General features: G+C 46.3%; 1 long non-coding RNA gene and 3 other non-coding genes across 11 annotated transcripts; 2 read left to right on the top strand and 2 right to left on the bottom strand.

Moving 5' to 3' along the window:
- Window positions 1-1,123: 1,123 nt before the first annotated feature.
- Window positions 1,124-17,681, bottom strand: LOC124528514 (uncharacterized). 8 transcript variants are annotated; one of them, XR_006966162.1, is made up of 7 exons: window positions 16,505-17,681; window positions 14,932-15,165; window positions 12,727-12,854; window positions 7,256-7,403; window positions 4,990-5,174; window positions 4,269-4,470; window positions 1,124-4,038 (listed from the first exon to the last, which is right to left on the bottom strand). It is a non-coding gene; the product is annotated as an uncharacterized LOC124528514 (long non-coding RNA). The 8 variants fall into 8 exon arrangements; XR_006966161.1 differs by lacking the exon at window positions 7,256-7,403; XR_006966160.1 differs by lacking the exons at window positions 7,256-7,403; window positions 12,727-12,854.
- Window positions 17,682-22,533: 4,852 nt separating this feature from the next.
- TRNAI-AAU (transfer RNA isoleucine (anticodon AAU)) lies at window positions 22,534-22,607 on the bottom strand. Its single transcript has one exon. It is a non-coding gene; the product is annotated as a tRNA-Ile (tRNA).
- Window positions 22,608-24,703: 2,096 nt separating this feature from the next.
- On the top strand, window positions 24,704-24,777 carry TRNAT-AGU (transfer RNA threonine (anticodon AGU)). Its single transcript has one exon. It is a non-coding gene; the product is annotated as a tRNA-Thr (tRNA).
- Window positions 24,778-27,644: 2,867 nt separating this feature from the next.
- TRNAV-AAC (transfer RNA valine (anticodon AAC)) lies at window positions 27,645-27,717 on the top strand. Its single transcript has one exon. It is a non-coding gene; the product is annotated as a tRNA-Val (tRNA).
- The last annotated feature ends 257 nt before the right edge of the window (window positions 27,718-27,974 follow it).

Here is a 27,974-nt window from a genome sequence, read left to right as displayed (position 1 = left end):
CCCACCAGAGAGTCAACGCATCTAAAATTACCATCCCAAACCCATCTCTGCCACCAGGAAGATCTGAACCTGTTGTGTCAGGCACTTGACTTTATTAACTTCCTCCCGATCATCAGTGATGCCGGCAACTTCCACGCAGCCCCAACCTCTCCTGTTGTTCCTCGAGGCAGGTGGAATTCCTTGATGGCCTCCAAGTTGCCCTCCCACGGTGTATAAGCCTGTACAATCCTTCACAGATACTAGTCTTTCATCTAATACATAATTAATAGCTACCAATTCATCCCTTAAACTAGTTTATATACATAGTTTATAAATATATATATATACCATATATGGTAATATATATGTGGTATATATATATATATGGTATATATATATGATATATATATGATATATGATATATATATATATATATTGCAACATGCATCTTGATATTGGGAATGCAACACTGAGGGAAAAACAAACTAAGTTTCCTCCCTCCCACCCAGGCTTTCTGGGTAAAGGAAGAGACACACAGGTGGCTTTTATTTTCAACAGGAAACTGATTCGAGGAGGAAACTGAGGCTTTCTGGATTGGTTTTGTCTTTGGACAGAAATCGTCAAGCCAGCCACACTCCTACCACCTCACCCTGGGCCATCCTCTCTTTACTGCCTGTGCCAGCCTTCTCCAGAGAAACAGAACCAGTAGGGTGGAATATATAGGTTGGCTCCTGTGGATATAGAGGCTGAGAAGTCATCAGATCTGCAGGCAGCAAGTGGGAGGCCCAGGACAGCCAATGGTGTGGTTCCGGTCCAAAGACCAGCAGGCTTGGGATTCAGGAAGAGCCAACGTTTCAGACTGCGTCCGAGGGCAGGAAGAAACGGCTGTCCCAGCTCAGAGTCCGTCTGGCAAGAGGAGTTCCATCTTCTTCAGGGGAGGGAGGCCCATTTTTTCTATTCAGACCTTCAACTGATTGAAGGAGGCCCACCCACATTAGGGGGGGCAAGGTGGTTTACTGTCTACTGATTTAAATGTTAAACTCACCCCAAAACACCCTCATGGAAACATCCAGAATATGTGACCAAGTATCTGGGAACCCCATGGCCCAGTCAAGTTGACCCATAAAATTAACCATCACACCAGTTCAGTGTAAGCAAAACCATGATTAAAAAACAAGGAAGGACAATTTGCACTAATCTCAGCACAGTAAGAATTTAAGAAACAATGCAGTATATATAGTTTTTGCATGAGTAATATATTCACTTGGCTGAAAAATGAGAGAGTATTAGAAGGTTCCTGAAGTCTGTGGTCCCTCCTTCCCCATCTCTGCGGGTCTCACCAACACCTTTACCTCAGTTTCTTATACAACCTTCCTTTTCTTAATGATACTTGCAAATATGAACGTGGTCTTATCTTCCCTGACTTTTTACATAAAAGAAAATATTTACCCACTGTTCTACAGCTCCAATTTTCAGGTAATAGAACAATGAGATCTCGATTTCATCAGTACTTGGCTTACCAATAACACTTCCCGTTTTGCACATGGCCCAAGTGTGGCTTTTTTTCAGATGAGTTTATCCAACCAGGAAGGAGTTGGATCTGAAAATTTCTTTCCCACTGCACCTCTAGAGAAGGGAATGAAAGCAAAGTGTAGGAGCTAGAAAGGAGGAGGAGAACTAGAGGGGACTAGAAGGGAGGAGGAGAAAATGAGATCCCTATTACTTTTTGTTTTGCTCTCAGGGACAAAATACTTTTTGTCAGACGCAATATAGTGTTCAAAGATACCTGAGGTAGGGGTTTCGAAGCAGCTAGTGATCAAGGGAAATTATATATTCATCCAAGAAATATTTATTGACCTTCACTCTTCAGAATGTAATAGTTATTATTTTTTAGCAAAGAGGCTTAAGAAATAGCATTAAGTTAAAAAATGGATAATCCTTTTAAAAAATGTATGTATGTATACGTATGTATATAATGTCCAGCAGTATCTATACTATAAAATGTGCTTAAGTGTTTACTTAATGTGGGAATATATATGTATATTTTTGTAGCCGTATTTTTTATGTGTTTTGGCAACAATCCTCCGTAATACTTGTATAATTAAAAAGGAGAAAAGTAAATGCAGAAATAGTGGGGGGAAAAAAAAACCCAATCCTTTGGATCTTTATATGTGGAGAAAAGATGAAATACTTAAAAAAAATAAAGTTTTATGAAGAATCTTTCGTCCTGACAGCGTAAGGTGGACACTCAGGGTTCCTTACCCAGGATGGGGGTCGTCTGACCTACAGTCTGTAGCAGGGTTAGTGATGAGGAAGGTTGAAACGATAGAAACTTAGAACGGTGAACACTCTTGTTGGTTATCAGGATTCCACTATGAATTCAGTTATCTAGATCAGGGGATTCCTACAAAGGTGGTCGCTCCCTGATCAAAAGATAAATGTGCTTTTAAGAGACCACGGAGCAGACTAGTTCGGAAGGAAGACTTCGGAGCAGATTCCCCCGATCTAGAGAAGCCGACCCCTTACTGAGACCCTGAGAAGAGAGGGGTTCACGGACACGTGGACACCGCAACAGAGCGATCTTGTCTCCCAGTTGTGCCTCCGCCACGTACCCCCCCAGCCAGTGTCTCACGGTTCCAGTGGAGATAATAACCCCTACGTCACCGAGTTGTGAGGACACACACACACACACACACACACACACACACACGCTGCGTGTACCACAGCAAGTAGGGAGTGCTCAGTAATCACTAGTTCCTGTGCCCCATAAAAGAAAACCATTCCCTTCCTTGACAAGCTGTCCTGATGAAAATGTTCCTGATTAATTTCTGTGGCTTTTAAAACATTCTAGACGTTCACTTCTCACTTCTCTAACGCTGTCATCTCATCCACACTTTTATAGGCCGAACACCCGAGTCAGGTGTTCCCAACACATCGCCCTGGGCCTGGCCGCGAGCCTCCGGCCTGGCGATCTGACTCCAGTCTCCAGGACCCTCTGCGGTCCCACAGCAGCGGTGTCGTGAGTAGGGCCAAACGGTCACTGCCCTTCCCCCAGACTGAGGAAGACGGCTCCACCAGCCGCAGACGCTGTGCCCGCCAGCGGCATTTGCCGAAACGACACTGTGGGGAAAGATGATCGGTCACAACGCTCCCAGAGGGAGGAAGATTCTTATTAGAACTTCAGCTTCACAGATGGAGGAAGAGCTTTGTCAAAGACAGTGAAATACTGTTACGAAACAGCCCAGTAAGTGCACATTTGTAGAGAAAATGGAGAAGAGGCATCTGTGTAATTTAGGAACCAAAGTACAAGACCGCCTGTCTGCTTCTTCACACGCAATTCTACCCCTTCATTTCCTCCACCATGAAACACACCTCTGATCCAGGGCTCCACAAAGACACCTGCACAGAACAAGGGGCAGAGTCGGGGACACTGCCTTTGGGGTGGGTGGCTGAGAGATCGCCAGCTGCGGGTAGGGAGCCCTCTTCGTTCAGTTCACTCTCTCTGCTGGTTTCCGGCTCCGTTTTGGGTCTTCTGACGACACGGTGTCCATGTGGCTTGGCTGAGATTTTAAAACTCCAAATCCTGGTTGAGATTTTAAAACAGCTCCCAAACCCTGGGAACTGTGAAGGCAGAGGGCTCTTAAGAAAACAACCATACCGATGACTCTGGTGGAGACAGTCTCTAATTTTCAAGGAGTGGAACAGGCCCAGAGACTAAGGTGTGCTTTTGCGATCACCCCGTAACACAACGTCCAAGCTGACGGCGTCCAGCTGTGTGACTGGGACGGAGACACAGGGCCCTGCACCCAGAGGGGCCTCCTGCTCTGCCGTCGCTATCTTGAAATGGTTGATGACCTTCGGCCAAGAGACCCCACGGCTGCATTTTGCACTGGGCCTCACAAAGTGTGTAGCTGGTCCTACGTGTTACGTTGTACACTCCGCTGTCAAGAAAAGGAAGTAATTCTTCCCCGTATTCTGCATTCTACCCCTTGTCCAAAGTGCGTTTGGTGCAGAGCGGGTTCTCGATCCCACTTCCGGGGTTTATACTGCGAAACCGAACTGCAGGAAGAAATCAAGTAAGAACAAAATTTTTAACATACATCCCGAAACCATGGGCAAGCACCATTAGGGACACTAATGCTCAGAACCAAAGAGGAAAAGGAGAAAGTAAGGAAAGTGACTACTGACGGAACTTGAGACTGAGGAAAAGGAAGACCAAAGAAACAAGCTTCATCCACTTCCCGGGAGGCTGACTGACCTTCCTCAATCAGAACCCGATGACCACTCACCAGACAGGAGAAAGATGGCCGAGCCGGACAGGTGTATGAAGTAAGGACGCTTCTGGTGATTTCTGGCGGATCAGGTCCCGAGCCACTTCCAAAGTTTGCAGATAGTGCGTAGATACCGAGAGGAACGCGAGAGCCCGCGCCAACCCGAGACGGTGGAGGGACAGACCTTCCGATCAGCCTGTGCTGACACTTCACGGCTGCGCTGCAGAAACGTGATCCGTGAGCCAAACCGCCCTCCATACTGTCCCTCATTTGCCTTACGTCTCCTGGGAGACCACTGTTTTCTCCTAGATTTTTCTTTTCCTTGGCACTCTCCTCAACGTTTTTTTAAAAAGCTCATCAAGCTAAAATCTTCCCTCTAACCCAAGGGCAAGACGTTCAGAGTTCGCTCCTGCCTGTCCTTACCCCTGACGGTGAAGATAAACGCATAGGAAACACCGTTTCTGGGCCTCAGGGAATAACCAGCAACAGAAAGTTCAAGCGGAACGAGCGAGCCGAGAAGGGCGCTGACCATGAAAATCCCACCCAGTGTTAGGGAGGCTAGAACCAGGGCCGAATGGCAGAGTCTGAGAAGCCCTCCCTCTCTAGGACCCACTCCCCGGCTGTCCAGGCCCCAGGCGAGGGGAGCCCGTGAATGCGGGTGGGTGTCGGCCGGGCAGGAGCGGCCGTGGGGGAGCTGGGGAGGAGGGGACTTGAGGCTGCAGGCCGAACCTCGTCTCACCTGGCTTGTGCCGGGCGCCCAGGCTTCGAAGGGCGTGCTGACAAGGCTCTATTTCCAGGCAGCTCTATTTCCACCCAGGACACCAGGAAAGACCACCACACCAAGGAGGTGGCCAGGAAATGACAGCTGAGGACCACGTCTCTGCTCGGTGTCTTCATGCTAAACCACCGCTGGAAAGGCATCACCTAAGAAAGGGAAGGGGCAGGGGGAGTTTCCCCAGACTCTCCAGATTAACTCCTTACCCTTCCAAAACAATTCCTAATGATCCGTCATTCCTAAAACTTTCTTGAATTTCCCATCCTGGCCCCAATAACCCTTCCACAGTTTAATTCCTTATTTAATAAATACCCTATGCCCATGTCATGCCCGACATTCTGTAATACTGCCTTCTGACACCTCTCCCGGGCCGGCTGTCATCCCCACCAATCCAGACCACAGACCGACAGCCTCTCCCCCCATAACTTTATCAGGTCCTTCTGCTGAGAAGGCTCCTAAAATCTCCCCAGCACATGGGACGTAATCCTTTGAGTAGCATCCAAGCCCTTCCTTAATCTAGCTTCACCCTATCTTTCCAGCTTTCTGTCTACTTCCTCCAAAAATTCAACCTCTCTGCCAAAAAAAGTTCACCATACTGTCTCCCAAATCCTGTATAGGCGAGAGTTCCGGTATGGGCTCCATTTAAACCTTCTGTCCCATTGCCCACTAAGTACCATCCAACTATCTCATTCACTTAGTAAGCGGATATGTCTTGACTACCCACTGCGGTGCCTACACTGTTCCAGATGCCTGGTATTGGTCTGCAAACAAATATGGTTGCCAGAGGGAGATCTCCCAAGAGTGGTGCAGCCCCTGGGCTCTGCTCGTCCCCATCTACCCGGTCCCCCTGCTTCTCTTCCCTCATCAGCCAGTGTGAATCTATCCTTCAAGGCCCAAGCTTCGGTTGGAAGCTTACCCAACCCCCATGTCCAAACTGTGTGCAGCCTGTGTGAATACATATGACAGTGAAGTCATGTATCACGTCCAGCAGGGAGGCCAGCATGTGGCTGGAGTGGAGAGAGTACTAGACGTCACCAAGGTGATGAGGGCCAACTGGACGATCCAGCAGTAACATTAAAGAATTTGGTTTTATTCCGAGAAGCCATTGCAGCAGAGAAATAAGGTCGGACTCACATTTCTGTGGATTCACTCAGTTGCTGTTTTATGATTAGACTACTGGGCAAGGTTTAAGCAAGGGACCCAGGGAGCTACTGCGATCGTGACACCATATGACATCATGGTGGTTTGGAGCATGTGCTTATTGAGGAGGGCGCTGCCAGTCTCCCACTGGGTTTACTTGGCAGGTAGAGCCACTGGGCTTAGTGATGGATTAGACATGTGAGTCAGGAATGAGCTCAAGGTTTTGGATTCAGATCCGTAAGGACCACGTTGCTTTTTGCTGATATGGGTGAGATCAAGTTGCAGGCACAAGGGGGTGAGAAGCAGTTTGATTTCGGACATGTTACATCAGATATACCTTTTAGACGTCCAAGGATGTCAGGCGATGGTATATACTCGCATGGGGATTAAGAAGGAGGTCCAGGGTAGAGACACAGGGATTTAAATCTGAGAAATGTCAGGAGACGTGGGAATTTTTTTTTTTAACGTTTATTTATTTTTGAGACAGAGAGAGAGAGACAGAGCATGAACGGGGGAGGGTCAGAGAGAGGGAGACACAGAATCTGAAACAGGCTCCAGGCTCTGAGCTGTCAGCACAGAGCCCGACGCGGGGCTCGAACTCACGGACTGTGAAATCATGACCTGAGCCGAAGTCGGCCGCTTAACCGACTGAGCCACCCAGGGGCCCCAGGAGACATGGGAATTAAAACCATCGCGAGTAAGTGAGTTTCAGTGTGGCCCAAGGAGAGAAGTGATCCTAGGACTGAGCTCGAGGGCTTTCCAGGATTTAGAGACCCAGGGACAGAAGTACCCAACGAAGACGACTGAGAAGAAGTAGCCAGTGAAGTAGGAAGAGACCAAATGAGAGAGGTGTCCCTGAAGCCATAAGAAAATGTTTCAAGGAGGAAATGTCTGTGCCAAATGTCATCGATAAGACAAGTAAGGTGAGGAATGAAAACGGATCCTCAATTCATCAATGAAAAGGTCATTGCGACCTTGACAGACGCTGTTTGAATGGAACGACAGAGCTCATCAGAAAGACGGATGGAAGGGAGATGGAGAGGATGAGCAAATTACCCACGGTAACTAGGAAGAAAGGCAGAACACACACCCGTGAGGTCATAGATGAGGTCATGAGACTGTGTGGAAAACGTCTTCTATTTTCTCAGAGGAAGAGACGGCAAGGTCCTGGCCGAGGTGAGCACGGGGCAGGAGGTTCTGGAGACGGTGACAGGTGAGAAGTTACCTAGAAGAGAGGGCTGGGGAATGGTGTGGGATCGCGGGGCAGCACGAAGGGCTCACTCAAGGTTTATGGTCATGAGTTTACAGCTAGACAAGTCAGCCTGCTTTTTTCCAGTTTCATTCACTGTATGGGTGTAGGCAGTGAATAAACAGAAATGCAGATTTTTGATGGGTTGGCATTGCATACGAGTATTGACGAGGCAGGTGGGTTGAGGGGGTGTGCAAGATGGTGGCTCTAATGGCGTCGGGTAAGGCGGAAGTGAGGACGTGACAAGGGGGGGTGGGCAACACGGGGGGAGGGGGGAGTGGACACAGGTGCCCGGGGGTCAGGGGGCTGATAGAGCTGAGGCCTGAGAGGGGATGAGTGGGAAGAGGTCACGGACAGAGCGAGACGCTTGAGGGTCTAACCATGTCTAAGGCAGTTTTAAACCTGCAGCTCTCCGCAGCAAGACGCTGTGGACGGACAGATCGGCTCTGGAGGTCACAACGAACCTGACTTTGCGCTTCCATTGTTCGTTTTGAGTTTTTAAAATTTATTTAAATATGAGTAAACACACATTTGGTACTTTCTACCTTTTACTTGTAAGTAGCAAAGGCAAGTAGTGGAATACAAAACGTCCAAACTTTACACACGCGCACGTACAGTCTGCACGCAAGACAGATTTATGGCCGTGAGCCGAGGCGCAGGTTGGAAAGCCCTGGTCTGAGCCTGGGCCGTATGAGGGGCTGCGAGGAAGGGGCGGAGACAAGATCACGGGATGAGCGACCAGGGAGCTGGGAGGCCAGGAGTACTGGGAACGGCCTTCCCGGGTACTAACCTCACCAAGAATCACACCAGGGGTCGTATCAGAGTGAGAGTACTCCAAGGGCTTACATTTTCAAAAAATGGGAGGACTTATCCCAACGGGCTGTAGATGACAGCAAAAGTAAGGAGAAGGTGTGGCCAAGTCCTGGGGAAAAGCTTCCAGGCTAGGAGTTTTTACGGAGGGGGAGAGAACAGTCTGGAAGAGGTGAGGAGGAGCAAGGGGCTAACACACTGGGGAGGAGCCAGCAGGAGAAGCGGGGTCACCAGGAGAGAACCCGGCTCTGGTGAGGAAGTGGGCAGAACGACCAGTCGGAGACTGAGAACACAGGCCACTGTGCCTGCTCATTGGTGGCCCACGGAGTGACATCATAAAGTGGGGAAATCCTTACGGACCCAGCATTACGATCTAACCTGCCTCTGCCAGCACAGTGCATGTTCTCATGTTCTCTTTCTCTGCACTCGCTCAACACAAAGCCATCCTTTGTCAGTGTCCCTTTTTCTGCTCTGGAAGGAGGAGGAGACCCCACGCTTGTGAACAAGTCCAGACGCGACAGAGAGCGACGTCAGGGTCACTGAGTAAGTGGCGAGCAGCTGACAGATTCGGGGCTGGGGGCGGGGGAGGTGTCACAACACCCGAGCACGGGGAAGACTTCTGGACACCTCCCCCGCCCCCCCCCCCCCCGCCACCCTTCCTGGCTTCTCTGTCCCCACTAAGCAACTGAGATCCAGGCCTCCAAAATACAAGGCCAAGGCAATGATGGAGTCTCTTAAGTGCCCACCTCCCCGCATTAGCACTTTCGTGTGAGTGTTGTTTGATCGACATTCAGTCCTTTGCTCAGGGGCCTTTGCTGTCCTTCCTCCTCCTCCCTCCGCTGACTTCGCTTTATGTTGCTTCGTGGCTCTTTTCCAGCGGAAGGGTTACTTTTTGTTTCCTCCCACCAGCCCGTAAGGTCACCGGGCGCAGGGACCTCGTCTGGGTCCCCCTCGCCTAGAACAGTCTGGCACGCAGTCACCTGTAATACCGGGTGAATGAACGAGCCCGTCACAGAATGACTGCACCAGCACTCAGAAATGATAAATCACAAGCGGGATCGCCAAAACTGGACCCGTCGAGAGGCAGAGCTCCTTTGCGAGGAACTAGCTGAGCTTCCGGGATGGCCACGGCACTAGCAGGGGGCGGTCCCTGGAGCTAGGTGGCCAGCAGGGATAAAAGTCCACCACGAGCACCTGGGCCGCACTCCAGGAGCTGGCTGACTTGGTCAAGGCACACGAAGAAAGATGGTGTTTCTGGAGCAAGAAACCCTGGATCCCTTCTCCCCACAGACCCACCAACTAGCGACAATGCAAGGACAACCCCCCCGCCGCCCCCGACTTTCTCTTTTGAGAGAGAGAGCACGAGTGAGTGGAGGAGGGCAGAGGGAGAGAGAGCATCTCATGCAGGCCCCATGCTCAGTGCACAGACCTGCGCGGGGCTCGATCCACCATCCCCGGCTGGGATCATGACCTAAGCCAAAATCAAGAGTTGGACAGTCAACTGAGTCCCCACCCCCCACCAAATTCCCTTTTTAAGGAATCAAAAACTAAAAGGTTTCTTCATCCTAGGGGAACCCAGAACTCGACTCACCAAAACTGGTAGATTTGGGAAACACTTGCTGGGTTTGCAAGGATATTCATCATCGTCGACAGACCGGAGTCAGTGAATACCTGACACACCACGTTAACCGAATAAAGGACTAATCAAGAGGTGCAGAAAAAGCATCTGACAAGACTCAACAACCTCTCATGATAAAACCTCTCGACAAACTAGGTTTAGAAGGATGTGCCTAAACGTAATAAAGACCAAATATGAGCCCACAGCTAACATCATTCTCAAAGGTGAATAAATGAAAGATTCCCTCTAAGATCAGGAACGGGGCAAGGACGGCCACTCTTGCCACCTCTGCTCATCACAGTACCGGAAGCCCCAGTCAGAGCCATTAGGTAAGAAAGAGGAGAAAAAGGCATACGGATCAGAAACGAAGAAGTAAAATGATCCCTGTTTACAGCAGACACGATCTAATATAGAGAAAAATTTTAAAGACTCCATTTTAAAAAGTGTTAGAATAGGGGCCCCCGGGTGGCTCAGTCAGTTAAGTGTCCGACTTCGGCTCAGGTCACGATCTCATGGTTTGTGGGTTTGAGCCCCACGTCAGGCTCTGGGCTGACAGCTCGGAGCCTGGAGCCTGCTTCGGATCCTGTGTCTCCCTCCCTCCCTCTCTCTCTCTGCCCCCCCCCACCACCTGTGCTCTCTCTCTCTCAAAAATGAATAAACATTAAAAAAACTTTAAACTGTTAGAACAGATGAGTTCAATAAAATTACAGGATATGATATCAGCCCACAAAACTCATTTGTGCTACTAGACACGAATAACAAACTCTACAAAAAGGAAATTAGGTAAACAGTCCCGCTTATTACAAAAAAGAATACTCAGGAAAAAACTTAACTGAGGAGATAAAACACCTGTACACCGAACACTACAAAACAAAGATGAAACAAAGAACTTACAAACAGACTTCCTATTGGGTGGAAACCTTAATATTGTTCCAATGTCCACACTTCCTAAGAGATCTACAGAAGCGATGTAATCCCTATCAAAATCCCAAAGGCATTTTTCACAGAAACTGAAAAAACAATTCTGTAATTCATACAGAAGCACAAAGGACCCTAAAGAGTCAGACCGATCTTGAGAAGAACAAAGCCAGAGGCATCGCACTTCCTCGTTTCAAAAATACTACAGAGATACAGTCATCAAGAGTACTGTAATGGCATAAAAACAGACACACAGACCAAAGAACAGAGTGGGGAATCCAGGAATAAAGCCATGCATCTACGGTCAGCCGATCTTCAACAAGAATACAAGATGGAGAAAGGATAGTATAGTCTCTTCAACAAATGGTGATGGAAAACTGAATATTCACACGTAAGAGAATGAAACTGGACCCTTATCTTACACCACATATAAAAACCAAACAACGTACAGTAAAAACTTATACGTAAGGCCTGAGGTTTTAAAACTGCTACAACAAAAACACGGGGGAAAGCTCCATGACATTGGTTTTGGCAAGGATTTCATCGATAAGGCACCAAAGGCTCAGGCAACAAAAGCCAAAGCTGACAAGTGGCACTACATCAACTTAAAACGCCCTGCACAGCAAAGGAAACAACCAACACAGCAAAAAGACAACCTACAGAATGGGAGAAAATATTTGCAAACCATGTATCTGATAAGGGGTAATTCTCTAAATACGTAAGGAACTGCTACAGCTCAATAGCAATAAATAAAACAAAAAACTAATAGTCCACTTAAAAAATGGGCTAAAGACTCGAAAAGACATTTCTCCAAAGAAGATATATAAATGGCCCACAAGTATATGAAAAGATGCTCAATGGCACTAATCATCAGGGGAATGCAAATCGAAACCACACACACACACACACACACACACACACAACCACAATGAGATGCTACCTCATACCTGTCAGGATGGCTATCATCAAAAAAACAAGACAAAAAAAAAGGACAACGGTGCTGGTGAAGATGTGGGGAAAACAGAACACCCGCACCCTGTTGGTAGGAAGGAAATGACGCGGCTGCTATGAAAACAGGAAGGCGTCTTCTCAAAATATTAGAAGCAGAACTATCATGCGGTAGCCACCCCACTTCTGGGATTTGTCCGAAAGAGACGAAATCAGGGTCTGGAAGAGAGATTAGCACTCCCGTGTCCACTGCAACAATGATCAGAGTAGCCCAGATGTGAACACCACCTAGACTTTCAAGCAGATAAAGAAAACCTGGTCTCTGCAGACAACGCGAGGTTATCCAGCCCTGAAACAGTGGCATTGCCCACTATTCCACCACACGGACGAACCCTGAGGGTAGCATTCCAAGTGAAATAAGCCACTTCAGGACAAATACCGCATGATTCCGCGATTTGAGGAATATAGTGTGGTCAAATTCACAGAATGAGAGTAGAACGGGGGTTGTCGGGGGCCGGGGGTCATACGGAGTTACCACAGACACGGTTCCGGTCAAGGAAGATATCAAGCTCCGGAAATGCGCTGTGCAACACGGACCTCCGGCCAACGGCCATCTATTGTACGTTTAAGAGGGTAGAGTTCACGTTAAGTGTTCTTTCCACAATAAAAAAAGAGAAATGAATCGGTTAGTGACGGATGAGAGAAAAGCAAGTTCGTACAGACACCGGAGAAACTACAGGAGGGTGTGGGGCCAGCAAAGAACGAAACAGGCTGAACACCTGGGATTCTCAACTCACTTCCCCTCGTGCTGAGTCCACAGAAACCCCCTTCGGAGGTGAGGCCAGAAGGCCTAAGTGACGCGAAGGTTACTCCCTCAGAACTCAAGAATTGGTCTGTGACTGCTGCTACCGGGACAAGAGGTCTGCAGAATTTAGGATGTATTCAGACCATTTGCATATTTACCTAAAATATGTGAAGGTTAAAGATGCCCCCGAGATACTCAAGTGAGAACAATCACCTCTCAGCAGCGTATTGACGCCCGAGTACGATTCGCGATTCGCAGGCTGGCTCCGTGTTGTTCTTTGCAGAAACGCGTACTTCCCAAGTGAGAGACTTCAAACCTGAAGGGATCTATCCGTTTAAACTCTGTAGAACATAACAGCGATGATTCCGAGAGCTATCTCTCAGCTCCCGAAGTTTTCAAACCCGGACGCACGTGGCCCCCTGGGAACACGTGGACGCAGACACTGTAAAGGAACCAGCCTGTGACCGTGGATTCCCCCGAGACTCGTGACCGATCTGCCCGCAACCTGCTGCTTTCCCACCTTCCCTTTCGTGACAGCCCTCTCCACCCAGCGTCCCAAGTCACACCCTTCACACTGACCCAAGAGGCAGAGCCTCCTCAAAGCGTCTCGTGAGAGGACCCTGAGATAACGGCGTCAGTGAGCAAGTGAGCCTTACGTGACTTGTAACAAAATGGTTTCTACTCTATTTGCTTTGCACAGAAGTGAGGAGGGTCTAACCCAGCCGTCAGAATCAGAGTAACAAACATTTTTATGACGCATAATGTGATTTGGGCATGTAATGCAGGTGTCGGAAAAATTAGAATAGCGTTCCTACTTCAAAATCCTTGAATTCCTACCTACTGATTCTTGTAAACTGATATAGTCTCTCACCTACAGTAATGAAAACAGACATAAAATTGATACTGAACTTGTCCCATTCTCGCAATGAGGAATATTCATCCACAGATACATGCATTAATTAGAAAATCTTAGCCACATCCATCTCATTAAGAGTGAATTTGCAACTCAATTTTACTTTATTAACCTATCAAATAAGTTAATAATCAAATATATCCACAATGACTTGATTTTACACTAATAAAAATTATAACTTAATGCTGAAAGCAAATGAACTCTTAAAGTTATTATGGTCAATGGAACGTTTAAAAAAAATTAAGTTCACTGTTTATACTATTTTGTTGCAGAGAAGACAGGGTAGACCAAAAACAGCCATGTTACAGTAGAATTTATTTTTGTGGGGTGGCGAATGAAAATACAAGTTCAGGCACAAAAGACGAGGATGTAAAATTTCAGATGTTAAAGCAAATTATTTCTTTTAATGGATGACAGCTGGGGCGCCTGGGTGGCTCGGTTGGTCAGGCATCTGACTCTTGACTCCTCTCAGGTCACGATCTCATGGTTCATGGCATCAGCCCAAGTCGCCTCTACACTGAGAGCGTGGAGCCTACTTGGGATTCTCTCTCCCCCTCCCCCACTGGTGCTAGCAAAATATATAAACTTAAATAAATAAATAAATGGATGATAGTTCATTTAAAATAATCATCACTATGGTATTTAGATTCCACTGGATAAATTTAGGAGAGTGTTAGGGGAGCCTGGGTGGCTCAGTCAGTTAAGCGTCCGACTTCGGCTCAGGTCACGATCTCACAGCTTGTGAGTTCAAGCCCCGCATCGGGCTCTGTGCTGACAGCTCAGAGCCTGGAGCCTGCTTCTGCGTCTCCCTCTCTCTCTGCCCTCCCCCACTTGTGCTCTGTCTCTCTCTCTCTCTCTCAAAAATAAGTAAACATTAAAAAAAATTTTTTTTTTAATTTAGGAGAGTGTCGGAACACATTTTAAAATGTCATCATTTACAATCTACTGGCAATCATATTCTTTACCATTGTTTAAACTTGTGATGGAGAATTTTATATGTCAATGTAAAAATGTTCAAGGGGGTGCATTATCTATTATCTCTCAAAGGGGTATGCTTTCAAATTCTGGAGATCACTTCTCTAGAATAGGAGTTCTTAACATGGGATGTAACGTAGTCATTATAGAAACACTAGTAGTTCGTCTTACTAGTTTTAGGACACTGGCAAGTCACTTAAGTTCGGCTCCGTCTACTTATGTGTAAAATGGGGACAGTACTCTATCTACAGAGATGAATCTGTCGAACTTCAGTATGCATTAGAATCACCTGGAAGGCTTGTTAAAACAGATTGCTGGACCCTTGCTCCCAGAGTCTGATTCAGAAGGTCTGGGGTCAGGCACCCAAATTTGCATCTCCAACGAGTTTCCAGGTCATGCTAACGCTGTTGGCTCGGGGACCGCGCTTGGAGAACGTCCGGTCTATCTCATGAGATCATTACGAGGACTTTCGGGGCTAGTACGTAGCGTGGTGACAAGTGCCGTGGCACACAGCAGGGGCTACTACTTACCCGCCGGGTGGTCAGTTAGGATGGGACTCGCTGCAACAGAAAAGTCTAGTTTTTCTCTGGGGTAAGTATGTCATTTATCAAGAAGTCCTCAGGTAAATCATCTAGGGCTGGCACCGCTGTTCAAGAAAGTCACGAAGTTCCCAACCACCTTCTGTCTTCTTGCTTAACCGCCGTCGTCCTGTGGCTTTCGTCGTCACAGACCCGTGAGCGCTTCTGTTCCTCCCGGAATCCTGTCTGCATTCCAGATAGAGAGCAAAGCACAGGCTAAGGAGGTGATGGAGCATGACGGCCAAGTCACCCTCCACCTTTGCAAAGACTTCACTCTCTTTAGAGAAGTCACTCCCTTTAAAGAAATGTTTCTAGAAGCCCCTCACAAGTGATTTCCACTTGAATCTCAACGGTCAGACCCAGGTCACATGCCAGCTACTCCAACTACAAGGGAGTTGGGGAAGGAAAGACTTTCTGGCTCTCTAGCTATTACGGTGGCGAAACCAAAGGAGAAACAAATTTGGATACAAGACAGACAGCACAGCATGTAGGCGTTGGCCACTGGTGGTCGATTCAACTTCCAGCCCCATTCCCTTCCTGGAGGTCAGGGGGTAGAGCTGAAAGTTCCAATACTCTAATCTCAAAATCCGGTTCCTAGAGCTTTCCAAAAAAGTCACTTCATTAACATAGGCTCAGGTGTGGCTGAAAGAAGTTCGTGATGAATAATAAAAGATACTCTTTTCACATTTAGCACTCAAAAGCTATTTCAGGAACCAAGTGTAACACCAAATATTATAACCAAAGACGCCCCTCTTACTCTAGTCTCTTAGGAAATGACAAAGGTTTTGGGAGCTACGAGCCAAGAACCATGGAGGAAGACCAAAATATATACCTAATGTATCATAATAGTTTATTCATAAATAAATAAACTGTCTTTACTAATATGGAAATCTCTAAGATATAACGTTAAGTGGAAAAAAGCGAGTGTCACATAACATATAAGAAAGAGTGAAAATAACATATCTTGTATTTGCTTGTATTTCCACAAAGGAATTCTGGAGAGACAACTAAAAACACTAACAACAACGGTTCCCTGTTTGCTATGCCGGGGAAGGGAGTGGTGTGGATGGGAGGGAGGGTAGGAGTGAGACTTTACTGTGTACCTTCTTTATTATTTTCATTTTGAAACACATGAATAAATTGGGTTTTCAAAAACAAATATATATAAGGGGCGCCTGTGGCTCAGTCGATTAAGCATCCGACTTCGGCTGAGGTCATGATCTCACGGTTCGTGGGTTCCAGCCCCGCATCGGGATCTGTGCTGACAGCTCAGAGCCTGGAGCCTGCTTCACATTCTGTGACTCCCTCTCTCTCTGCCCCTCCCTCGCTCACTCTGTCTCTGTCCCTCTCAAAAAATAAATTTTAAAAAAACGTTTAAAAATTAAAAAAAAAAAAAAATGAGAGCCTATAGCAGAAGCACCCCACTGGCTTAACAGTAAAAAAACACAGGCTTTGATGTCAGACGGACATGAATTCAAACCCTGGGTTCTGCCACTTACTAGCGATGGGATCTTGAACTACTCACCGAGCCAGCGTGAAAATGGATTTAACAAAAGCATCTCTCGCTCAGGGTTGTGAGGATGAAGGAACACACGTGTAAACCGGTTCAGGAGCAGCTGGCATACAATTCCTCCACCTGTTGTTGTAATTACTGCAACAGAACAAAGGTCATTTTTTCCCCCAATCACTAGAGCTTTCAAGAACATCGCTGGATTTCCACATTAACTCCTGATAGAAAAGATACTAAGATTCCATCACCGAGCTCCTAACAGTGCCAGGAAATCCTTATACGGATTCCACCTTTGCTGCAGAAAACTCTGCTTAAACCGAGAAAGATATCGCGGCGTTCTTCAAATTCGATAAAAAGAGGTAAGATTCTTTCCCTCTACTCGTTGCTTGTATGACCCAAGTTTGTGACTAGTACCGTGCTGGTAAATTTCCCTGGGCCAACGGATTAAGTGCCGGTTAAGCCACAATGTCTCCACCAGGAACCGCGTCAAAGAAGGGTTTCTGCCCGGAATAAAGAGGGGGCTCGGACAGCAGCCAGGCGTGACCACCACCGTCCGCACACGGACACTTCAGATGATCTCAAGGTCGAGGCCGGCTGTTGAGACAGAGGGGCTGCAGTAGTGATGACCACCTGTCCCCCCAACCCCCGCCCCATAACTACCATCTTGTACTCATCCGATGCCCAGAATCGTCGGTCCCTGAACGCAGCCACATTTCCGCCTCCCACGGAATACTCTTCCAGAAGATGCTGTTATCTGGGGCAGTAAACTCCAGCACCTGCCGCTCAAGACCCCGAACCCTCCTCCGCAGGGAAAAGGCCACACTGCTCCGGAGGGACCTCCCCTGGTGGGGCGGGGAGGTGCCTTCGGCTCCCGGGCCAGGGTCGCCTCTCGGCCCGGTCATCCGCGCACTCGGTTCCCTCCCAAAGGCCGAGGAGAGGCCCTTCCGTGCCTTGCCCCGCGCCGGCCGCTTCCCAAGCGAGGACAGGGACCGTGGGGGGCCAGCTCGTGTCCCAGACCCACGTCCACGACAGTTGCCCCCACGTCCCGCCCTCGTCAGGTTGTAGGCTGCGAAGCCCGGCCCTCCTCGAGCAGCCTCGAAGCGCAGAGGGGGTCCTGCTGGGGCCCCGGGATCGAAGAACTGGCGTCCAACTCCGCGGGAGCTCCCGCCGCACAGCCACCTCCGAGTCCACCGCCGAGCGGGACGGCTAGGCTTCCCTCTGCGGCGTCACTTCCGGTCCGCTCTAGGAACCTGGGAGGAGTCTGCGCCTCTATGGTTAGTTGCTCCGCCTGCCTTTCTCTCTCCTCCTTACCTTCGACCTGGGCCCGGAGGGGTTGGATTTGCCAGAAATTGTTTGGAAAACTTCAGAAGTATGCATACAAAGAGAGAATCGTATAATGAATCCGATAACCATATCTAACCCTTTCAATAATTATCAATTGATGGCAATTTTAGTAATCTATAACCCCAACCCTCATTCCCCCAACACTTTGCAGTAAATCTCAGACATGAATCTTCCATAAATTTAGCACAGCCGGGGCTAGGGTGAGGCAAGTGAGTTCTGCCTTGGGCACAAAATTTGCAAGGCTACCAAAAAGCTTACCAATCGAGATAATATTTTAAAGCAATATTTTAAAAATCAAAATTAATGCAAAAGATCCATAATGAATACAATATCAAAATTCTTAATAGAGAATCAGTATTACTGATTTTCCTTTTGTCTCAGGCTCCACTATGACTGGCACAAGGCTAATCCTTATGTATCTCTAAAAGATAAGGACCCTTAAAAAACATAATCACAGTATAATGATCACACCTAAATATAACAAAAATAAGATCAAGCATTCAATTATTGTTCCAATTTTGCCACGTTTGATATATCTTATAAATGTGTTGTATAATATAACTATATAGAGGTATTAAAATTATAATATTCTATATAATCTAGACTATAAGAAGCATGTATATAAGATACACATACGCATTTTAAAAAACAAGTGATTGGACATATATGCTTCTTCAGTTCTTTGAATCTATAGTTTCTCTCTCTCTCCCCCCTTTTATTTGTAGAAGAAACTTGAGGTTTTCCAGTCTGGGTTTTGTTTCCCAAGGACTTTTAAGAATGCACACAGCAGAAAACCAGTCTCTCACTTCAATGAAGAGAAGGAAAATAATCTTTCCTTCTGCCCTTCTGAGTTCTCGATGTGGGCCCCTATAACGTAAAGACAATTAACAACGCACTTTATTTAACATGATTTATGTGACACGGGAGGCCTCACAGGGAATGTCCCAAAGTTAGAGTTGCACACGCTTACACGGAATTGGACAAAGAGCAGTAAAATTAAGAAAATGTGATGGGGCAAGGTGGCAGGGGCTAGGGAGTTAACTGGGTGAAGTGACCAGAAGATAAGGGTGAATTTAACAAGGTTTGTTTGTACGGATTTCCCTCAGCCTCCACTGTCTATCCTTGAGAATCAGAATGTTACTCTTCTCCTGGTAAAAGGAACCAAGATAATCACCAATCGAGATAATATTTTAAAGCAATATTTAAAGACATCTTTCACAGGAGAATTTTATCTCCTACTTTTAAGAATAAGAAGAAAGGCTGGAGTGTTTTTCTTGCATCTGCTGCTTTTCAAAAGCGTTTCGCTCAAAACGACCATTGCGCCCCAGGGGCATGGTTCGGGCTGGCATTGTGTGCCACCCTTCGCCAGCTTCTTCCTTATTTCCTAATGCCAAAGCCCATAGATCAGCCAACCTACCTCACAAAAGGAGAATTTTCAGCTGGACCACCTGAAGCTAGAGATCGAGCAGAGACTGGAATGGGCAGGGCAGGCCAGAGACCCAGACCCTTTCCCTCACCAGCCACACTGGTCATCTGGCTCTACGGTACGGCCTATTCACTTGGTTTCATGGCCTTTGAGTTGCTGTGCTGATGGAGGGGAAGAATTTCCTCTACCCTTCAAGTTTCTTCTAGCTGGTCTAAGAATTAAGTTTACATGAGACAGATCAACAGGAGGAGAAACCCCAAAGTTTAATTACGTACATATGGGGGCCCAGTAATGAGCAAAATTAAAAACTTCCTTCCACAAGGAAATAATGCAAATCAAATGTCAATGATAAACAAGAGACACTTGACTACAATAATGCACCTGAGCTAGAAAAAAAGTTAACATGAAAAGTTTTTTAAAAGAACCCAGGAAATAGGAATGGACAAAACTTTGTGCGAGCAAACGGGGAAGTCAGATCTGAGATGAAACAACCAGTGATTCTTAGGACAGGTAGAGAAGAACATAAATTGAATTTGGAAGTGAATGCGGTTGAAGGTGAGCAGAATATCACACCCCAAAACATGTCATTTTAACATACTGGTTATTTGTAACTAAACGTGTTTGAGAAACAATTCATGCACGAACAACACTCTGACCCTCCTTTGTCCTGCCAAGAGCAGGAGTGAAGTCTCCCATGTGAAGGGTCCCCTCCCTGTACCAGAAAGGTAGAGGACATCCTTAGCACTAGAGATGACGATCCGGGGTCTACAAGATTCTGTCTGAGAAGCCTGTACAAATAAACCTTGTCACTTCTCCACCGTTAATTATCCCAAGTCCAAACCCCTTTGTGCTGTCAGTTCTTCACAAATTGATTGTTTATTTGCCTACACGGTAGGAAAGCTTCCTGCTTTGGTCACATTTTTGAGTTTCCTTTCTTTACGGGGTTCTCACATGTATAAAATTAAATTTATCTTCCTCCTGTGGAGCAGTCTTATCTCAATTTAATTACTAGACCAGCCAAAGAACCTAGATGGGAAGAAGGCAAAAATTTTTCTGATCCTGCACAGTGTTATAGGAATAAAATGGACCAGCAGTTTTGGGTTGATCCCAGAGTTGCTACAGTATACTTCAGCTCCAGTCTTTCAGTATCTTACAGTTTAAAATAACAGTTGTAACTAAAATCTTATATAACAGTTACTATGTATCAAGCACTATTTATGTGTTTTAAATGAGTTAACATATTGAAACATAACAACAAACCTATGAGGTGGATGTTATAATCATGCTCATTTTACAGATAAAAAACTGAGTCAGCATTCTGATCAGATAGCTCTACAGAACTTCCTTTTAACGAAGTCACTATGCTGTTTCTCAAAGGCGCGTTTGTCATTTTGTCAGCGGATGATCATATTCCAAGGAATCGTCCTATTCAAATAACCAAGTTCACAGCATCTTGAATTGTACCTTAGAATATTAATTGCTCCAATTTTAAATTAATATTAATCTCATCATTAATACTGAATATGAACTGTGGACTTGAAAACTCCCGTCTAGATAAGAAACTCTGAGCGTATGTCAGCCATGTACCCTGCACTATTGGCATGGGGATTCTCTCTGGGAATTTCACTTTAATTACTGAGTAGGTTACTTCCTTTTATTTAGTTACCCAATAAGGAAAAGAAGTATAATGAGTGTAAACACCCTACAGATTGATGATTCTTTTTTTTCTCTCTCTTTGTTTTTTTCTAAATTTTGTTGTTGTTTGTTTTACATTATATAAGTATATAGAGGGGCTCATTGAGAAAATGTGGCTAAGCAAAAAGAAAAAACTAAACATGGTTCATAACTCCACCATCTAAAGGGAATGACTATTTAGCACATTTAATAATGTCCTGAGACATGTGTGAAACATTCTTATTGATTCTTTAGTTTTAAAGTTTTAAAAAACGTATATGTCACACTTACAGAAACAAAAAAAAAAAAAAAGCAAAAGTAATACAAAGAACTCCTATATACTCTTCATCCAATTTCAACAATTGGGAACACATTTTCCACGTTTGCCCCTTGTCTTACGTTACCCATTTCCCCCCAAACCACATGAGAGTTAGTCGCAGGATAGTTTTAAAGAGATCATAGTCATGCACACACAGTCTTTCGGACTCCAGTCTGTCACTTCATATTTCCTTCACATCTTTTCATGAAGGACAACACAGTGCCATACTGAAGAGTGAAAGATCGATACATGTTTGTCAAAATTGTAATTTTGTTCGATAATTGAGCAGCTCAGGAGTGCCTATTCAAGTCTCTAAATGTGATATGGCTTGAGAAAGAAAGCGCTTTGTTCACATTAGAGAAAATTAAGGATATCATTTCCACTACCTCCTTCCCTGTGTTGGAAAACCCGACACTTTGTATGATGTTGGGAAATTTCTCGATTCAACTCCTGGCTGGCAGGACCAACTCATTTGAAAATAAGCTTTAATTTTTGACTGTGTACAAAGTGGAGAGTGCAATTAGAAATACTCAAGATATACTAAGAGAAAAGTGCAAGGGCAAACAATGGGTAAATGATTATGAATCTTTTGCGGGGAAAAGAAGAAAAAATAATAATAAATACAAATATTTATTTGTATATATGTATATATGAAAACCAATAAGGATAAATGAGAAGTTAAGAACAGAGTTGACCTACAGAAGGCGATGGTGAGAAGTGGGCTAAGGAAGAATACCGCTGAAAGGGAAACGTTTGCATTTATCTTTTTAAAGTTTCTTTCTTCAAAACCATCAATGTATGTATCATTAACGCAAAAACAGAAACCTCAAATAACGTTTCAAGCTATGTAACCCTTTCATGTCAGAATAAGTGTGAGAGTGTAGGAAACAAAGATCTTTGTCAATCCTTACTATTAAAGTTTTGGAAGATTTTTCTCATTTTGTAGTCCTTTTTGTCTTTTAGACTGAACCGGGGAATGCAGAATGACCCACGGTGAGTGGTAGGAAGGGCGATTCCACAACTGGTTTTCAGAGGAAACAAATAATTCAGGTTTTTCTCCTTCCGGAAGAGTTTCGTCACAGGAAAACTAAGCCCTCTGCTCTGTCGCCCCCGCTAGTGTGCGAGAGCGCTGGGGGCCGAGACAGGTGCAGGGCACCGGCAAGCTGGGGGCGGGGACTGTGCCCACCTTGGGGGCCAGCACCGCAGCAGAGAAGTTCGGAGACTCGCTCACCCCAGAGGGTGTGCAGGCCCGCGGGTACCCTCCACGTGTAGCGCAAAAGTTGGCCCGTACGGGGATCGAACCCGCGACCTTGGCGTTATTAGCACCACGCTCTAACCAACTGAGCTAACCGGCCAGGACACGCAAGGGCTTTTTCCCACGGTAAACGGCACTCAAACAGCATTGCTTCCTCGAGGCTAATCTCGGGAAGAAGAGAGGATCGCTCCTATTCCTCGCGTCCTTCCCGTCTGGAGGGGCCGAGGGGGGGAGAAGGGAGGGGGAAAGCTCCATATTCGGCCTCAAGGGATCGGGCTTCTTCCGGGAAAACCCGAGACGATTCAGGCCAACGTCAGGGAGCGGGATCCAGGCGCCTCGGCGCTCCCGGGGACCGTCGAGACAGGCCGGCTCCGCCCGGACCCTGGGGACGCCGCACCTCGGACCCTGGGGACGCCGCACCTCGGACCCCGCGCAGCGCCGCGCCGAGTCCGCCCCTCAGTGCCGCCGAGCTGGAGCTGCAGTGTGGCTCCCGGACGCGTGGTGGCGCCCGAGAGCGGGGCTGGGGTCTGCGGGGCTGCTGACCCACCGGGACCCGGAGCGCGACCCGAGCTCCCGAACCCAGCCGGAGGGAAGGGGGAGGCGGGGCGCGTCCTGGGCCCGGGAGCAGCGCCGGGACTGAAACCGGAGGAGGAGCCGAGGCCCCGGTCGGGCGACTCCGGGGGAAGGAGGGAAACCTCGGAGCAGGCGCGCCCTTCCCAGCACGGCCTGATGCACCTGCCGGGACGCGCCCACGCGGGAGGGGCCGGCAGGGGGCGCGGGGCGCGGAGTCCTGCCATCCTCCGCTCTCTGCCAGGTCCCGCTTCCCCCTGGCTTCCCACCACGGCGCTTTGTAAGCCAGGGGTACTAATATTTTCAGAAGTTCACCGGTCTGTGCACATTCTCAAAGCCTTCTTTCCCCTCCATTTATAAGTACCTGTGAGCACGTGTATGTATTATATGGGCTTCTCTCGGATATGCACTATAGTATGTAAGGTGTTTAGGACTTGATATGCGCTATTTCTCCCTAGAAATGAGAACCATATCCTTTGACCAGCTAACTTTGCCTTTTATTTCCTAACTTTCCATTTCAAGTATTTGCGTTTAATATCATACATATAAATCATTCTTCTGGCCATTTAGCACTCCTTTGGCAACTGTGTATACCGTTTGAAGCAATTAGCAGGTATCTTCATACTTTCTGTTGTTATTCTGTGGTGGGAATTCTGAAAGTTTGTAGAGTAGAAGATTAATATCATTATCATTCTTGTTTTCCCGGGGCACTTGCTAGGGTAAACGATTTCTGAAAGTCTGGACCCCATTCAGACTTCACTTCGACCTCTAGAGACCAAAGTATGCGTCAGTCATTACTTGCCTTTTGTCAAGGGTCAGTTCCCTGGGAAACGCTCTGAGTTCATGGGGAACGCTCTCAGAATCAGTGAATACGAGAGGGTGAGGGAAGTGGGATTGGGAAGAGGCAGAAGTTGAGCTGCGTGTAGTTTAACAGAGGCCTCAAGCTGATGTCTCAGGGGGATTTGAGCTTGGAATGGCGCTTCAGGAATGTCCTGCGTTGAGGCGGAGGAGGGTGGGGGGAAGACTTGTACTCTAACATCACCCAGTCTTGGATGTGAGCACCCCTCGAAGGTGGGTGTAACTTTGAGCAAGGTGCCTCTTCTGTGGAGGAAGTTCCCAGAGACCAACCCAGCCGTGAGTGAACCGTGGGCGGTCAACATCTGTGAGTGGAGAAAGGAGTGCCACCATTTTGGAGGGCCATCTGACAGGCGCAAACAAATCCTCACCGTTCTTTCAGAGCCATGTGTCAGACACGTGCTAATCTTTGACCAGCGACCTCTCCTTTTCCACACTAATAGAGGAGAGAGCAGGTGTGGTTAAGAGAAAAGGATGATTCGTAGAAAGTCAAGTCATTTTTCCTTTAGGGTTCAACAAAGGTCTGTGTCCCCAACAGACTTCAGTGGGTCTAGTGGTGTCCACCTTGAAACAACGATCCAAAAAGAGACAATCATTTCAATCCAGGCCCTCTGTTCATCCTTCCAAGAGAACATTCTTCTTTGGTTTTGACTGAGACATGTCTGTTCTTTCGTTTCTGAAACTTCTGGTGAACTAGTTACTAAGTTCATTACAGTTGAGGCGTGTGAAATCATACTGAAATAATATGTAACTTAGGGGCCCACTGTACCTGGCTCCGTGGCTTAGCTGGTTAAAGCGCCTGTCTAGTAAACAGGAGATCCTGGGTTCGAATCCCAGCGGGGCCTGTGCCTCAGCTTTCTTTCTGGCTTTTGTGATTTAACCTCCCGTGCTTTCTCCGGGTGGGTAGGTACCAACTTGAATTTACCTGGGGAATACTCACGCCTTTGAGACACATATCCTGTACATCGTAAGAGTAATTTAAAGACTCAGAATATCTGTTCTAGGGGTGATGTATCAGGAAAAGGCAAGGAGCCTCACCTAGCCTAGCTGAGGTTTGCCCCTCTGCCCTGCCATTTGAGATCAAGTGACAGAGATTCAACCACTGTGAAAACACCCTTTCAGATATTCTTTGTATTACTAAGAAATTACTGATGACTAAGAAAGGATTGATTACTTTCTTGTTGATTTTTGAGCATCAGGAAATGCAAAGGTGTTAGAAGACTAATATTTTATTAAAACTCCTTAAAGTGGATTTGAATCTAATGGACTCCATAAGAGTTGAGTTTAATGTTCTTCTCTGTGTTGGTATTGTTTAATGCTGACTCTGTGTCTACAATTCCACATAAACAGCACATCAAACTTAGGAGTGTCAAACACTCTCAGATGGTTAAGTTTTAAGTTCTTGAGCCTTGTACCTACACCATGATTACACCTGGAAAAAATCTCAAGCACCTTGGCGCTTTCCAGGGCCGATGTCCCCAGCGCTGACCCGTTGCAGAATCTCTGGAGTTGATCCTTCATCCTTTAGAATTTCTCCATCAACTCTAAGCATCTTGGCGGCCTGCCTGGAGCTGATCTCCCCAAATATCCACATCCAAAACAGATCTCGCCCAAGCTTGAAACTCATTATTTCCATCTGCACTTAGATTTCACATAGGCACTATTAGCACAGTACACCCTAAACTCAACTGACGTCAATCCCATTGGAAACCTGTGGTTAAAATTAACCTCGATTCCTCCCACTGCCTTTCCCACCGTGAAGTCACCACAAAGTCTTGTTGATTGTGCCTTCAACACGCTTAAGATGTCCTTACCATCTGTCCTTCTATTGGTCCCTCTTTGGGTCTTCAACATCTCTTAGCTGTCCCTGTCTTCCAGATTGGCCATCGAAAGCCATTCTCGACACACCAAAGTCTCTGTCTTAAAATACAAGACACCACTTCCTTCTTAAAATTTCCCAATTTTAACCCTCTCTTCTTTTTCTAATATATGCATGTAAACCTGTATATTTTCCACTAAGTATTGTTCTAGTTGCTTTTAGTTAGAATTACCTTCTGGTTTCCATTATACCTTGACTTTGACTTGTGGCTTATATAGAAGAGTCATGCTGAAGTTTCACTATATCTGGGCATTTTCTACTTTTTTGTTACTGACTTCCTGTTTAATTCTGTTGTCAGAAAATATCTGAAGGTTTATTTTAGTCCTTTAAAAATTTGGGGGACTTGTTCGATGGCCCTGTTTTGGTGAATTTTTCAGGTGCACCTGAAAATAATGTGTATTCTGCAAGAGTTAGGCGTAGTGTCTTAAAAGTGCTAATTAGGTTAAATTGCTAAGTTACTAGCCATGGCCTAAATCTTCTATATCCTACTTATTTCCCCTTTTCTTTCAGCTTCTCACCAGCTACTCCAAGGGGTCTTTTAAATCACCAACCATAGTCGTGGTTGTTCTATTTCTTATTTTAATTTTCTCAGTTTCGCTTCATCCAAGAATTAATAAGTGTCCTCGGTGAATTGATCATTTAATTGTTGTTGAATGTTTCTCTTTAACCTTGGTCTTGCTTTTTACCTTCAGGTCTACTCTGTCTGATATTCATATGGCCACACCAGCTTTCTAATGCCTAGTGATTTCAAGGTAAGCTTTCCTCGTCACTCTACCTTCAACCTGTCATCATTAGTCATCTTGCGCGTCTCTTGTAAGCAGGGAACAGTTGGCTCCGGTTTTTCCTATTTTGCTATTCTGCCAGCCGATCTCTGCCACTTAATTACGTGTTTATCCCACTTACATGATATGAAGTTATTTATATTTGGATTTAAGTCCATCGTCAAGTTATTTTTTGTCCATTTGCCCCCCCTTTTTATGTTCCTCTTTTTCTGTGTTTCTTTGAATAGTTATTATTCCATTTAACCTTTGTTTAACCTAAAATGTATTATCTTTTCTCTCCACCTCCTTTTTAAGATTTTTTAAATCTTTGGTTTCCAAGCATTTCAATATAATTTAGGTGGTTATGATTGCCCTTATGATTATCCTGGCTGTCATTTGCTGGGCTTCATGAATCAATGAGGTGATGTGACTTTTATTTTTTTCATTGAGCTGTATCCTTCAGATTAGTGCATTTTAATAGTGTAAAGTACACCTTTATTTTTTTTTTTTAAGGAAATCTTCACTGATGACATCTACACTCCAAGAATTAAAGCTTAGGCTCCAACCTGTCTCATCACGTTCAGATTAAATTATACCTTCCCCTCTGTGGAAGGCACACACCTCATCGTCTCTGGTCTGGCCCACATATTCCCATTTCATCTCATTTCTTTCCATGCCCTCCTTCAAATCCTTGGATATCCACCGACCTGCCTCCTGACCTTTCCCCCCCGCCCACCCACCATTCCCCGCCTCCCAAGATCATGCCCACTCCACTCAGTTCCCAATGACGAGACCCCCCTTTCTGACGTCTCTGCATCATGCTTCATAGTCTTTTCATCTATGAAGTCTCAGATCAAGGGTCATTTTCTGTAGAAAGCCTTCATGGGCACTGGGGTAGTTTCCAATTTTTTTTGGCTAAACAGGCTTCTCTGAACGTTATGGTAGATACATTTGGTGAACGCATTTCTCCTGGGATTGGACATTGTTAATTTTGTAAAGGGGAAACTCCCCTACGAAAAAGACCTGGGGGCATCAAGAAATATTTACTTTTACTGAGCTCTCCCATCATGGGGTTTCCGTAGTGTAGTGGTTATCACGTTCGCCTAACACGCGAAAGGTCCCCGGTTCGAAACCGGGCGGAAACAGCCGCTGGCCCTTGTTTTGCTCCTGAGCCTACATCCTTTTAGACGTGAACCTGCACTTCCTTTCTGGGGTCTCAGACTTAAAAACACACGCGAACATTTGCTACGCCCAAATACGTCAGTTTAGTATAAGGATGATCTTGAGCTGAGAGCAACTGAGAAAAAGCAAACAGGAAGAGCCCTCTGTCCTCCTGTGTGCCTGAAACAGGACATAAGTGTCCCTTGGTGAAGGTTCCCCCCACCCCCCATGTCCTGCCAGA

The sequence above is a fragment of the Lynx rufus genome, unplaced genomic scaffold (assembly GCF_022079265.1).
Source record: "Lynx rufus isolate CCGP_SWC_20201006 ecotype Redwood Valley unplaced genomic scaffold, mLynRuf1.p SCAF_6, whole genome shotgun sequence".
Taxonomy (NCBI): domain Eukaryota; kingdom Metazoa; phylum Chordata; class Mammalia; order Carnivora; family Felidae; genus Lynx; species Lynx rufus.
The sequence above is the reverse complement of the archived record's forward strand: the minus strand, read 5'-3'. Positions and strand labels throughout refer to the sequence as shown.